Raw genomic sequence first — 16,403 nt, forward strand, 5'->3', positions numbered from 1 at the left:
AAGCTGCGTCAGATACTTACATAAATAAAGAATCAATTAAATGAAGACTTCAAACAACCCAAGACACAGATCCGCCATCTTAGCCTCTTCTGAATTTCTTCACAAAGATCTCTGTAGACTCCGCAAATCTTCCCCGCCATCTATAGCGAAGACTCGGTCCTGAGTACACTAAGAAACTAATGAGGCTTGGATTCGCTAGAGGGGCGGGTGAGGTGATAAGAACTAGTGAGCATGCATGCAAAAGCGAAGTGGTCGGCGTCCCCCAGACCACGGCAGATGCAGAATGGGATATTTATCATATGAAATCTAAGTAAATAAAAAGGAAAATGCCCAGAAAAAAATAATAAGTATTTATTACGTGTTAATAGATTAAAATCTACTCTGGGAACATACCCTCTGACTCTTGCACCTTTGTTTGAACTATTCCAATATCATTGCCATTCATCCAAAACAAACTTTTCCAATTTTTTTTTCTTTAAATATGAATACAGGGCCGGAATTGCAATTAATTCTCCTCGGACTTGGCATGATGGTCAGCTAACTCATTACCAGGGATATCATAATGAATGCTCTTACAACATGAAGTCATTCTAAGATTTTCAAACTTAACTGATCAAGTTAACTCCTTAATAATTTTTTTTAACTTTATCATTGAAAACTGCCAGCATTTCTAATTATTTATTTGATAGAATAAAATGATCAAAAGTTTCTTGCATACTCTCTTTTGCAGCTTCTGGATTAGAACCAAATGCCTAATATTATTAGATATTTGACAATGACAGTATTCATTTTCTTGACATCCATGCCTATTGGGTGGCTATTTACTACACTAAGAATCAGAAGAAGAGAACAACACATTTTTAAGAGTGTTTTAACACTCTGATTGCGCAAGATCATTCAGTTCATTTGAAGTTCGCTGGATTTGTTAAATGAAAGGAGGTACTAATTGAAAGAAATGAGTAATATTGACTTCTTGGTTCGTTGAATTTTATTAAATAATTTCTAAGTGACTACATATAAGCTTGTGCAACATGTCTGATTTAAAATTTCAGAAACATTCAATTTCGCTAACGGCAATATATATCGAATAAACCCTCTAACTGGAATGTTTTTAGAAAATTCATTTACTTAGCATGTACTTTAATGGACATTAAGTTGTGATATTGTAAACATGAGTTAATGAATATTTATTGAATATTCGAATGACAGTGGTAAGTTATTTTTTGTATATTTATCTAAATATAAAACAAATTAATATTTGAAAATAATTTTCTCCTTTGATCTCCAAGTTTAATATTTATGAATTTGTGTATGTTTTTGATTATAAATCTATTTCACCAGAAAAATTATTTAACGTAGGACTAGCTTCTGCGCCTGATATTTAAGTTCAATTAAAATAGTTTTCTTAGACTAGCATGAAATGAATTTATTTCTAAAATATTCCAGTTGCATGATTGTTTAATATAAAGTTACAAAATGGATATATCGATACAATTGCATTTAAATTTTAAACCAGAATATTGCCATACATTAGGGAATCATTTCAAATCTGAATGGGAAGCGTTTCCAAAAGGATAAAAGGTAAATATAAATGTAAAAATTAATTAATATATAAAGTATACAAGTGATGCGTTAGCAAAATAAATTCATTCTCCATTTTGTTGAATATAATCTAACATTTTTATTACTTTAGAATAGTAAATAACATTTTCCCCTTTGTTTGTGTAACGAGGTCTTTTATCTATTGCAAAATTTGCTCACACATTTAAATACAAATGCTATATACGAAAGTCTAGAATTTTATTTACTTCTATAACTTTGTCTTTTTTCTCTTTTTAATTTTACTTTTAATTCTTTTGTAAATTATTTTTTAACATTTTTCCTGCATCTATTTACTTGCATAGAATATTTTCAAAACTGAAATTGACTTTTAATTCTCATTGGAATTATGCTTTTTGTTGTTTATAAGTTGTAGCATGTTAGTATTTGTGAATTCTTTCTTGTATGTGCATTATATATTAGTATTCATTTTTATCCTCCTTTGTTTTATATTTTTGTATGTCTCTTGCTATATATTGATGGTGAATATGAAATAGTTAAATTGTAAACAAATAATTCCTCACGAAATCAAATTCTAAATAGAATATTGAACTCAGCTATATAATAAGTCTTCTGAATAAGGAAATTTAATTCTTTATTTGCAATTGAATTTGTAATAAATATTTTATTAAAATATGTCAGATAAAGAATAAATTCATAACTTCTCCGAAAAAATGTCCGCATATTTGTAAAAAGTAAAGATATATCGGTTGATTTATAAGTTTTCAATTTCTTCTTTAAATAAAATGAGATTTTGCAGAATATTTAAAAAATGCGGAGCAAATTTAAAAAAATTGATATTTCGTAAAAGATTCGTAAAAGATTCTACATAGAAATGATGTAAATAAAACGAAATTTATCACTACAATATAATTTATTGGTTGTATAATTTACCATATCATTCCACTTTTCTTTGTATGTCCTATTCTTTTTAATGAATACTAAAATGAACAAAATAATTGTTCGCAAATGTTGAAAAGGTTGCCCTCTAATCAGGAGAAAGATATCGGATGAAACATCTACCGCAACACTGAGCACTTTTTTTCGCTATGAGAGAACATAAACTGAAATGCTGCTTATTTTTTAAATAGATGGTTTGAATATTGATTTTTATACTCAAATTTTCAGAAACGGCTCGTATATAAAGTATTTTGCTATTGCATGTGCTCTAAAATATAACGAAATACTTTTTTTTCAATCTTTACTCTATTAAACAATCAGAAATGATCTAATAGTTTTCAGTATTTTCTGGCAGTGATTTTCCCTGATATTAATGCCATTGAGAAAATCCATTCTTATAATTTCAAAACTTGTATTTTATTTCCTAAGGTATCTTTCCTTTTCTCTTACTTTAATTTCAAACTGAATTGCAAATTTTCCAAATGTACTTTTATTTCATATGTTAATTATGATTCTATAACTATAAAGCAGCGCAACTACTGCTGCAATTCGTGGCAATTGATGTAGGAAATGGTGCAAAATTCATAATGTTTTTGCAATTAAGTCAGCGTTAATGCTAAGCGATCATTTGTTGAATTTCGGAGTAAGTTTTACATTCCAAATTATCCAAAATAGCCTAGTGCACCCGATTTAAATTTTGTATATCACTTGAATTTTTGTTAATTCGTTCTCAAGTCCAACAAGTATAAAGGATATTACTAAATTCAGATTAATACGATTTTTTTTCTGACAGGTATTTAGGAAAAAACACCTTGCAAATGAAGTTAGAAAAATGCGTCTGCATCCTATATCCAGAATACTGAAAATGGTGCAAACTGGAGATGACAATATTCGCCCTAAGTAATTTAAAATCTTAAAATACAGGAAGAGAATTCTCGAAGGATTCGATATTTTCATGACACAATTTCTACTCATTTATCGCATATCAATCATCTTCAATTTCTTTTGCCCGAAGTAAGGTGTTTTAATTTTGGAATATTCCATACTTGAAATGCTCCATGTCATGTTTTTTTTTCTTGACTTATTTGAAATCTGTGAGCAGCTCAAAATATTTTTATAAAGTTAATTAAAATATTTCGGTAGGAATTCAAAGAGAAATATTTTAATCTAGTCATTATCCTAAATTCTCCTTTAATACGATTCCTTTTGTAAGATCATATTGTTACGTTGCAGTTCCGTAATATAGGAAAGAGATATCACCTGTTTAACAAATGATATTCCTTTTCACCAAATTTAATCACGGTTATTTAAATATCAATCATTTTAGCGTCCTACCAGAGCCATAAAAATTCTGAAATTGTGTTATTTTATCTACGAGTCGTGTATTATATAATTAAGTCTTTTGCGTTTAACAGTAAGATGCGAGGATGGAAAAAAGGCCAAATTTAGAAGCCGAGTTTCTTTTGTGAGGGTTATCTACTTAGTGTCATTCAAGATTTCTGTCTATTAATGTAAAAAGTATTTATTAATAGTATCTTCAAACTTATATTAGATGTTAGAGAAAATAAAACCGAATAACTCATTCAAAACTTTGAAAAAAAATTATTCGCAAAAACGCAATGTAAATTGTGAATTTAATTTGTATTTTGGAGAGAAAAAATTTCAACTGTATTTAAAGATTAACTATTCCGATAATATAGTTTAATAATAAGCAAAAGTAAACATAAATTCACGTTATTCTCTTGAATTAAAAATAGCAAGAGAAATGAAGATATAATCAGCTCCAATAAAAGCATTGATTTGTTTTTTACAGCATTTGCATTAAATTAAACCAAAATGAAACAAATCTGAATTTATAAAACGCATTTTGATTATATTAAAAAAAATTTGACATAGTAGCAGTTTTTCATTGATTTTTTTTCCGATCATAATTAATATATTCTAAATTTCTTTTATTGTAAAGTTAATGAAATTACACAAATTGAATCTTTCGTATCATTTCTCATCATTTCATAGCAAATCATCAAGTATTGAATCTTTCAACAGCAACAAGGGGAAAGACTTGTAACACAATCTGGTGAAATATAACATACCTGATTTTTTATGTCGATATTTGTAGATTTAAGTAGCTAATATTCCCTTCGACTTTTCAAAAATTATCTGCCCTTAAATTTATTTTAAATTTGGCATGAATGACCTAAACTATAAAACTCATTGCATTTGGCATTTGAGGTTGTTAAATGCACCATTATTTCAAATCATTGTCAAATGCATTCTTAAGCTGTACTGAAAACTGTTAGTTCTTTCGTCAGTTACATGTCAAATTTTGAGGATGAAAGATGGTTCTCTAAATCTGTAAGACTTCATATAGTATTCAAGTCACGAAATCGCACGAATCAAGATTTGAAAAAGGTGTCTGCACCTGTTATGTACCAATTCAATGGCCAGAAGCGTAGTTTTATTATGTGAAACTTATCATTCGGATTCTCGTCTTTGAGATGTTATTCTGCAAATATCATTGACCATAACAACGAAAAAATATATTGAAGACAGAATTTAAAAATCTCTGAAGCTGTGACTTGAACGGATTTGATGAATAAATTGATCAAAGAAAGGATACATACTCTGATCATTTTAAAAAGCGTTCATTCTACGGCTTGTGGGGGAAAAAATGTAGCGCTGCAAGGCTAGTTTTGCTACCAATGATTTACTAGTCCTTGTAGAAGATAAACCATATATAGATTCTGAAATCGCCAAATTTTCATTGCAGACAAATAATAAATTATTTAAACGCATCTGTTTTGAAATATAGGAATTACCTGTAGTTTAATATTTCTTGTGCATCTAGAATATTTTTAAGGAAAGATGTAGGATGCACTGTTCTTCCCACACATAAAATAAGCATTACATAAAATTCTTTAAGCATAATATGAATCTGATGTAATCTAATTCCACATAATCTGATTAATCCCTCAATCAGTTACATAGAAGTAACAGAAATTGAGGAGGAAAAATTTGCGACAGAACAAAAAATTTCCTACCTGTACTTAAAGATTATTTTTGGAAATTCATTCCATTATAATAACGTACCTTTCTCGTAAAATGTATATGCAATTGTTGTAGAAGTATTCGTTAAATTTTTAAATGTAGGAATAAATTTTATAATACTAATAAATAATACTTATATTACTGTATTGAAAATAAAATTTCAAGCAAATCTAAAATTCTCCGAATTTGTCTCATTAACGTTATTGATTATATAACCACCATCTTTTGATGCATACATTTTTGTTCCGATTAGCAAACGCTAATTTTTGCAGTTATGAAAACCCAAATTGCATTATATAGCTAGAAAGAAATGCCGAAGCGAATAATTTCAATGCAAAATATAATAATGTTCAATGCAAAATATTGACTTTGCTTTCTACATTAAGGGAAATGTTTTTATGAAAGAATATTTGTGGAAGAAGGACTCAATTTAGATTTTCTTGTCTAGAATTGAAATTTGATTAGGTGACTTGTTACTCTTTTGTCGGATATTGAGAAAAACATACAAAATTTAGAATGAAATGTTCGCAGAAATCAAATTGGGTTGTGTCGTGTAAGGGGTGGTTAAGATGTGTACTATTGCGTTATACTGTTGCAATCTAGTTAATTATAGGGCTAATCCGTCAATCAGTTACTAATTGACAGAATTGGAGGTTTAATGCATAATACGTTAATTGTCTTGGTGAGTGATATGGGAAGTCAGTGAAATGCGGATTGTCTTTGAGGATGGCGTCGGTTATGAATGGAATGTGGATTGTCTTTGCGGTTGGCGTGGGTTATGAATGGAATGGGGATTGTCTTTGCGGTTGGCGTGGGTTATGAATGGAATGGGGATTGTCTTTGCGGTTGGCGTGGGTTATGAATGGAATGGGGATTGTCTTTGCGGTTGGCGTGGGTTATGAATGGAATGGGGATTGTCTTTGCGGTTGGCGTGGGTTATGAATGGAATGGGGATTGTCTTTGCGGTTGGCGTGGGTTATGAATGGAATGGGGATTGTCTTTGCGGTTGGCGTGGGTTATGAATGGAATGGGGATTGTCTTTGCGGTTGGCGTGGGTTATGAATGGAATGGGGATTGTCTTTGCGGTTGGCGTGGGTTATGAATGGAATGGGGATTGTCTTTGCGGTTGGCGTGGGTTATGAATGGAATGGGGATTGTCTTTTGCGGTTGGCGTGGGTTATGAATGGAATGGGATTGTCTTTTGAGGGTCGCGTGGGTTATGGATGGAAGGCGGATTGTCTTTGCGTGTGCATTGTGATAGGAGTGTGTGGAGTGTCTTTGCGTGTGCAGTGGGATAGGAGTGTGTGGAGTGTCTTTGCGTGTGCAGTGGGATAGGAGTGTGTGGAGTGTCTTTGCGTGTGCAGTGGGATAGGAGTGTGTGGAGTGTCTTTGCGTGTGCAGTGGGATAGGAGTGTGTGGAGTGTCTTTGCGTGTGCAGTGGGATAGGAGTGTGTGGAGTGTCTTTGCGTGTGCAGTGGGATAGGAGTGTGTGGAGTGTCTGCGTCTGTAGTGGGATAGGAGTGTGTGGAGTGTCTGCGTCTGCAGTGGGATAGGAGTGTGTGGAGTGTCTGCGTCTGCAGTGGGATAGGAGTGTGTGGAGTGTCTTTGCGTCTGCAGTGGGATAGGAGTGTGTGGAGTGTCTTTGCGTCTGCAGTGGGATAGGAGTGTGTGGAGTGTCTTTGCGTCTGCAGTGGGATAGGAGTGTGTGGAGTGTCTTTGCGTCTGCAGTGGGATAGGAGTGTGTGGAGTGTCTTTGCGTCTGCAGTGGGATAGGAGTGTGTGGAGTGTCTTTGCGTCTGCAGTGGGATAGGAGTGTGTGGAGTGTCTTTGCGTCTGCAGTGGGATAGGAGTGTGTGGAGTGTGGATTCCTTATGTGCGGCTTAGGGAATAAGTGATTTTTTTATTATTGTAACCTTCTGGCGACATGCGACGTTTTACATATTTGTGCATAGATTATGGGAGTAAAAGTATCTTCAGGCATTAGTGTGATCTATAGTGAGAAAATATTTCTATTGGATGATTTCAAAATCTCTCCTTTAGGTTCTTTTGTAATTCACTTCTGATATATAGGTCGTATTGCACATGTTTTGAATGTATTTAGAAGTTTTAAGCACTTTATTAAAACTTTCTGTGAAATATTTTAACCAATATAAAATTTAAATTTAAATTTTCGGATTCAACCTGGTTTCTATACAGATATATTTTTTCAAATGAGATTTCTGAATTTTCTGAATAGCACTTATTTTGGCAAAACATTTCCACTCATTTAAATCTTTTAATAGGACCCCGTCATTCTATTACTTTTCAAACGTACAGGCTGTAATTGAGCCATTCAGATGCACTATAATTCGATACCAAATTACTTAAGTCACTAACACTGAAAGTATTCCATGAACTCTTAATTGAATCATTAAGACAAAGCTGTGAAAAGGAATGTGCCATTTAATTAAATCTACGGTTAACAGTATTTCACTTTAATTTATTAATTTATAAAAGAATCGGATGACATAAATTTTTCATTAAAAACTCTTGTTTTATTGAAATCTTCATTGCAAAATAATTTAAACAAAAGTTCGCAAGGATCATGAACATTCACCTAATAAAAAATAATTTCAGAATATAATTAATCTTATTTTGCATTGCAAATTTTTACAAAACGTCGATACACAAGCTGAATTGAGTAGTGTGACACTCTTTTCATACTTGAAAGAAATAATTTTGAAACCTCCTTTTCTGTCCAGAATACTTTGTCCATTGATTCATTTTTCTAACAAGTCTGTAAAATAATCACTTTAATTCATAATCGGATATTTCAAAATCTTAATAGAGTTAAGTATTTTCTTTCGCTTCCCTGAATTCTATTGATTAATATTCATATGAATTCTCATTATATGGAATTGTCATATATATTATTCAAAATTATAAACGCTGATCGAGTTCAATTGGTAAAGAAAAGGGGCCAAAGATCTCCGATTCTTTTCAGTTTCGTGACTATAATACTGTATAAAGTCTTTAAGGTTTAGAGAATCTTTTTCGTTCCCAGAATTTGGTATATAACTAAGTGGGGAAAGTCGTTTCGCAATGTTGAATTAAAAACTTAAAGTATTTAACATAGATCAAAAATGACGGTGCACTAAAACACTCGAATTCATTAAGTTCGATAGTTTATAATTAATATCCATGCCAAATTCTAATAAATTGAAGATAAAGAATTAATCTGTTTGAGAAAAATTTAGTTGAAAATAACGTTAGCAGCTTAAATTTGTGTATAGCGACTTCAATGAGCAAGACTTTTGGAAATTATTTCTTAAGATAATATAGCTATTATTTACATTAAATGTTTGTTGCTGTTGAATGATTAAACATTTCATAATTTGCTCATTTAAAAATATAGTAATTAGACGAAACTTGGTACAATTCTCGTTTAGAAATTCACAGTACAAAACAAAGTAAATAAGAAAAATAAACTGAATCGCGTCAAAAGCAAACATCCCGCGCTAAACACGCAATTAGGACTTCTACAATTGAATAGTTTCTTTTTTTTACTTTAATTTTTTTACAATACTTGTATAGTTAAACTCTTAATTAGTACTATACATATTTCTGTAGTACTGTACATTAGTACTGTACATACTGTTTTATTGATATTTTTAATTTAGAATAATATCTTGAAATTAAGTTTATTCTTGCTTGTAATTATATTGTAAAGTTTCAATAATTTTTACAGTGGTTTGTAAAAGGTTATCTATTTAAATTCTAAAAGTGCGCGCAGTTTTTACAGTACCTTATTGAAATGTCTCTTTACTTTTAAATTCGTATTTAATTCGTATGAGTTATCGTAGACAAACTGATTTATATTTCTATATTAACAGCTGTGTTTCATACGACATATTGTATAAATATATATCTGAACATCCTACTATCAAAACATAAGTACATATTTTAGCGTATTAAAAAATCTAAATTCTTTAAATAACATGTAACAAGATAATCTACCCAAAAAAGTTTTAAATATTTTGGGTTTTTTTCCTGCACATTTAAGTCTTCGCATCTTGTAAATTAAGATTTAATAGCCCCGAATCCTGAGCAACGTTGAACTCGTCAGTAAAAAAATTTTTAACTGTTCTTAAGTTTATTAATTCTGATACATCAAGAATATTGGGATTATGTAAATCTTTCAACCCATTTGAACAAAATGAACATATATAAATAACTTATAAAATCTGATTAATATTCTGCTGAAATGAGCAATAGGGAAGCGAATTTACATAATAAAATAAAAAGGTGATTGTTTTATTTTAAATGTTTTTTTTTAAATAATCTAGAAATTATAATTTTTTCAACTGTAAAAAAAATATTTTATCGAAATATTTAGATATTTTTTAATATTTGTTCATTACTATCATAAGAAAACGCGCTTTTTACTTTTTTGCAATTAATAAATTAAGAAAGTATGCCTAATTTTAAATGATAAAGAATGATCATCTCCTTGTGCACAATGCGGATTTTCAAGCAATGATATTTCTTCATTCCGGTCTTTATTCCGGGATCTAGAAAGTCATTTTTAGCTATATAAAAAATATTTTATTCTAAAGGAACAGACTTTGGATATGAATGCTTGTTAAATTAAAAGTCAAAAGGCTAACTGCTTTGTCAAAGGCCGCTAAATGGGTGGAGTCCCTAGTTCTATTAGCAACACATTAAAATGCTGAGAATACGAAGATTTTCTTCACAGTTGCCATTTTCAGTAACTGCAGATTATTTATCTGGTGAATATTGAAATCAAAAAGCAGTTGCTTCATCTCCTGATCCTGGACACCCTTAAATATACCCACTCAACCCTCCACCACTGAACTAAGCAGTATAGACCCGATTAGTTGTGGCCAATTGCAAATCCAATCTCAGACCTGAAGGACAAATCCCTATTAAGGTAAAACTTCCTCCATATTTTTGAAATATCACTATTTAAAGCAGATCTTGTAATTAAAACATGTATGTAATTATAAAATTTAACATTATTTTCAAGCTAGAAATGCTATAATTTTGTTTTAAAGTAATATAAAATAAATACATCAAACTTCGCTTTACTTGTGACTTATAAAAAAAAATCTTTCAAACTCAATATCAAAACATCCAGCAAATATTTAAGGGGAAAACTTGTCAATTTTTCCTTAGTGCTTTAAATTTTCAAAATTTATCAAACAAAAGCTATGCAAAATCAATTATTTTTATCAATATCTTAAATAGTGCATTGCTTATGAAACAGAATTAGAAATATAGATAATTAAAAAAAACAGCTATTTGGTTATCTCAATACAAGACGTAATTTTTTCTCACATGAAGATAATCAAATACAAAAATATTTCCAGAAAGAATGCACAACCAAATGTTTGCATTTTATAAATATTAACGCATAATTTCGCAATTGCTAGATGATAGTAAGTGACTAGTTTGACTGCAAGTAAATGTCTTATAGAGAATAAATTTAATCGCTACAAGATTCAAAATTTTTAGTATTTAGTTGTCATTGTAAATTTTGAATTTTAATTAAAAATATTAATTTGATTAGTTTGAATAAAAAAACTTTTTGAAATTAATGAATATTTCTAAAAGATCCTATTGCTAATAGTTTATTTGCATATTGATTCTTATACTGTTTCATATTTAGGCTCAAGATTATCTTTGTTGTTCTGTGCGCATTTATAAAGTACAGACTAAAGGAATTTCTATAAGTAAGCTTGAAATTTTAAAATTTTACTAAATTTATGGTATAAGTCTGAAAAGTGTAGTGAAATCATAAACAATAAAAGTTCTAATCCAAGTGGTATTACAAATTTAGTGCTTGCTTGTGACTTTAGTATATTAGTATTTAGTAGTATAGACATAGAACAAAGAAGTAAAATTTCTTGGCATTAATTTTTTCATTAAATAATTGAGATTATGTGTGAAATAAGTATACATAATTTTGATAAGATTTTGTACTACGTACTTTCATTTTTTTATTACACTGAATATATGGCTATCAAATATATTGGTATTGAATGCACACATTTTAAAAATCGCCATTTGTAACATTTTAACTCATAGCCTATACCTGCTGAACTGATTAATCGACACCTTTTTCGAATTTTTAAGCCATTGATTCTTATTCATGTCATCATTTTTATGATAAATGGACCATCTTCTCCTTTTCCAATTATCTTTTTTATAATAAATATCCATGTTCAATTTTCAAGTTTTCTTAAACAATCTTTTACCAACTATTTTTCATATTTGTTTACTGCATTTCACGATTCTACTACTTGCTATGGCAGCATGATCTAATAATGATTCTTGAACTATAAATTTCAAATGCAAGTCTACCGTATTAATATTTGATTTTGAAACCTAAAACTATATTTTTGGATATTATGAATCATATTATGAATCGACGTTAATTTACACCCATAATTAATGTATGTACATATCATATACAATTTCTTCATTTCTGATGAAAGTGCAATTTTAAGTCATTTCTCTGTTCTATATTTTATTCTAAATAAAATGAATTCCTTTATATATTCTGCTTATTTTCAGATTTCAATGGATGTCTTGCTTAGATGAAACTTCATATAGCGGCAATAGTAAACAACACCAAAAAACTAGCTACCTTCATCATTCTAAAGCAGCCACGGTAAAATGAAGATCGAGCAGTCGCAGCGACATAAGCAGCATTGAGATGAAAATAAAACGAGCTCTGTTAAGATGCAACCCAATCGGAGAACACTCAAAAAGAGGACGGAGCAACATCACTATTGAGGAAGCTTAACTCCATACGATTACTTAACCCACTTGGGAAGTGAGAAACTATATACGAGCTTCTATATTGTTCCTTTGACACTATAGTTGCTAAACTGTAAGCAAGAAATTTATTACGTCATCCCGTACATCTGAAGCAACTCCAACAAAAGTATGAAGGAAGGAAAGATAGGATTTTGTTTCCGATCAGGGTATGAAAGATTTTTCTACTAAATAGATGTAGAAACTTTGTTGGAAATCCAGGATATTGCAAGAATTGCTCCATATTAATGTCAATTTTAAGAACTTGGGATTTTTTTCATAAAATCGTCCTTTCTTCTGCGTCTATTTTTTGATACTGCAAAACAAACGGTAGAAACGTGGAAGATTGCATATGTATTGTAGGAATCTATCTGTAAACTTTTTATTTTTTCTTGTAAAAAACTTTTTAAATGGTTCGCCTAAATTCCTCTCTTTAAGTAGAAGTTATGTTTAATGTCTAGTTGTTTGAGGCAATGTTTTTTCTTGAATTCTTGTAAAATATGAAAATTAAAGTTGTGATATAAATACGTTTAAAATTCTTATAGAAATTTGTGTATTCAGTCATTTCGGGTGTTATTACTAATTTATTTTAAGTTTCAGTAGGAAATTTATCACTATAAAATCTTTTGAAATACTCAAATCGAGAACATTCACTTCAAATTGTTTTTGAAAGGCAATTTATCTCAGTATAAAATCAGTTTTCAGATTCATGTACTAATTTCTTACCGTTTTATGGCTCGATTTCCGACTTTTTAAAAAACGTTATTAAAGGAATTGGATAAATAGTGGAAGGTAAAGTTCCTCGATTTTTTTTACCCAAATGCAAATTGCAACATAAATTTATAATTTATTGCAAAAATGTACACATAATCAATCAATAGTAATTAAGCATTCCTTTCGATTGTACTTTCTTTCTTCACTGTCCCGATTTCTCTTTGTTGTTAGGCTACTTAAATATTATCACGCAAAAAAAAATCTGGTTTTGAAGATTTTTTTTTTCTGCGGGATCTCTGCAGAAGCAAAATGCTCCTCTTGGCAAATGTTGGATAAGCGTTTGTCAATATGCTCCTTGTGGACTAAAATTAAGCTTTTCATGGAAAATTCTATTCAGACTCAAAAATGTAATCTGTACCACAATTTCACAAATCTATACCAAAATTTATTGGTTCATTGCATAACTAACAATATAAATCTTTCTTTGTCTTATACATTTTATAGATTGCAAAAATGAGCAAAATAATTGTTTACAAAATTTCACTCTCCAATGAAGAGTACAATATCGGAGGAAACACTTATCGCCACATTGAGCAACTTTTCAGTTATGCCGGAATAGGAACAACTGAAATGTTGCTTAATTTTTTAAATAGTTCTCCAAAAAAATACTTTACAAGCCTTTTCTAAAATTTTAAAAATAAAGTATTTTGCTATTTCATTAGCTCTACAATATATCAAAATAAGCTTCAGTGAGCCCCTGCTCAATTAAACGGTAAACTATTAGATTATTTTTTGCAGTTATTAGAAATAATTTTGTCCCGATATAAATAACATTGAGAAAATCAGTTTTTAAATTTTCAAATTTTGTATTTTATTTCATAAAGAATTTTTCCTTTTATCTCGTACTTTGATTTCAAACTCAAATGCAAAGTTTTTAAATGCAGTTTCATATCGTATGTTAATTATGACTATTTAATTATAAAGCAGCTTAAGTACTACTATAATGCGTACCAGTTGATACAGGAAATATAGTTACAAATTCTTAATTTAATTTTTAGATTAAGTGAGTGTTAATGCTAAACGTCCATTTCTTGAATTTCGTATAAATTTTCATATTACAAATTATCTAAAATAACCTAGTGCACTCGATTTGAATTTTACATATCATGTAAATTATTTTTTGCTAATTTGTTTTAAAGTTTATTAACAAGTATGAAGGATATTAAATTCATATATATTGATACGGTTTTTTTTCAGACCAGGCTTTGGAAAAAAGATCTCGAAGAGGAAGACTGAAATTGCTTTCTACACCCAAAATACTCAAAATAAGGCGAACGGGAAATGGCCTTTTTTTACCTGAAGGAAATGATTTAAAATCTTAAAATACAGGAAAAGAATCCTTGGATGATTTAATTTTTTAACGGCACAACTTATACTCATTTATTCCATTTCAATCATCTTTATGTTCTTTTGTCTGAAGTAAGGTATTTTAACTTTAAACTGTTTCTTGTTCAGAGTGTTCCATGCCATGATTTTATTGTCTAATTAGAAATCCGTAAGCAGCTGAAAAATATTTAAATTTTTTGAAAAAAATGTTGGTTTTTGGAATTTTTTTTGAACAAACAATGGTTTAAAAAGTTTTAAGATTGTTAAAAAAAATTGAATCTTTAGTCGAAATTTGATTACTATCTTATAAATCTTTAAAATATTTCGGTATCAGTTCGACTACAAATAGTTATTACCTTAAAATGTCTTTCAATACTATTACTCTTGTAATATCTTTTTGTTATATTTTAATTCACAAAATATAAGAGATGATCTCGCCTTTAACAAATATAGATGTTCCTTTTCATCAAATTTAATCGAGATTATTTAAACATCAAAACCTTTCGAACGTCTCTCCAGAGCCAACAAAAATTCTGCGATTTCGTTTTTATTTTCAGTTTTGCCTTATATAATTATTCATAGATTTTGGATTTAATGTGAGAGGCGAGGAAGAGAAGAAAAAGTTAAATTTAGAAGCTGAATTTCTCTTGCAAAGATTATCTACTTTGTGCTATTTAAGAATTTTGTCTTTTAATATAGTAATTTCTTGATAGTGATATCTTCAACATTGTTTTAGAATTCAACTAGAAATACTTTATCTTAAATTCTGTTTAAATACTTTCCCTTTTGTAATATATATTTCAATCCGCAATATATCCAAGAGGTGATCTCGGCGATTTAACAAATATTGATTTTCATTTTCCCCAAATTCAATCAAGATTATTTGAATATCAAAATATTTTTATCGTCCCTACAGAGCCAAGTAAATTCTAAAATTGTGTTAAGTTTTTATTTCATTGATGAGTCTTGTATTATATAATTATTCATCGGCTCTAGGATTTAACAGCGAAAGATGCGAAGATGAAAGATAAAGCTAAATTTAGAAACGAAATTTCTTTTATGGGAATTACTTTCTTAGTGCTATTCTTTAAGAATTCGGTTTATAAATTCTTTATAGTAGTATCTATAATCTTGTAATAAATTCTTGAGAAAATAAAACGCAATAATTTATACAATTTAAAATGTAGAGATTGAGTCTCGTACATAATTTGTAAGCAAGATAATTTATTATCTCGTAAGCAATATAATTTTTATTCAACTTGTTTTAAAGACTTGCTATTCCGTTATTTAGTAATAAACTAAATTAACAATAAATTTGAGTTATTTTATTAGATTAAAAATAATAAAAGGAATAGATATAATGTGCTAAACTAAAAAAATTGAATCATTTTTCTACAGCATTAAAACTAAACTTAGTCAAAAATTTAAAAAAAATATTGTATGAAGCACATTTTAATTATATTAAATTTAAATTCTTACGACGCGATAGCTGTATGTTTTGGATACTTGTTTCCAATAACTTAAGTCTTTCGTCTTATTCTTCATTTTTTCAAATAAGTAAATTATTAAGAATTGAAACTTTCAATAGGAGCAAAAGCCTTTAAAGATGAGTTATACAATGAAATATGGTATAACCTTTCTGTTTTTTTTATGTCACTATTCTTAGATTTAAGTATTTAATATTCTCTTTCATTTTTTTAAAGTAGATTTAAGTATTTAATATTCATTTTTTTAAAAATTATCTACCCTTAAATTTATTTGAAATTTGGCATAAGTAATCTAAACTACAGAACTCAATCTATTTGAGGTTGTTAAATGCACCATTATTTCAGATCATTGTCAAAGGCCTTCTTAAGTTCTTGACTCAATATAGCAAAATGTATATTCCTCCGCCAGTTACATGTCGAATCTTGTGCAGGAAAAATGGTTCTCTAAGA

At 29.4% G+C, this 16,403-nt stretch overlaps 1 long non-coding RNA gene across 2 annotated transcripts; it reads left to right on the top strand.

Annotated features, from left to right (window-relative positions):
* Positions 1-921: 921 nt before the first annotated feature.
* LOC129976308 (uncharacterized) lies at positions 922-12,830 on the top strand. 2 transcript variants are annotated; one of them, XR_008785125.1, is made up of 4 exons: positions 3,307-3,513; positions 10,143-10,477; positions 11,216-11,279; positions 12,124-12,830. It is a non-coding gene; the product is annotated as an uncharacterized LOC129976308 (long non-coding RNA). The 2 variants fall into 2 exon arrangements; XR_008785124.1 differs by lacking the exons at positions 3,307-3,513; positions 10,143-10,477 and adding an exon at positions 922-1,211.
* The last annotated feature ends 3,573 nt before the right edge of the window (positions 12,831-16,403 follow it).

Source organism: Argiope bruennichi, chromosome 1 (genome assembly GCF_947563725.1).
Source record: "Argiope bruennichi chromosome 1, qqArgBrue1.1, whole genome shotgun sequence".
NCBI classification, from domain to species: Eukaryota; Metazoa; Arthropoda; class Arachnida; order Araneae; family Araneidae; genus Argiope; species Argiope bruennichi.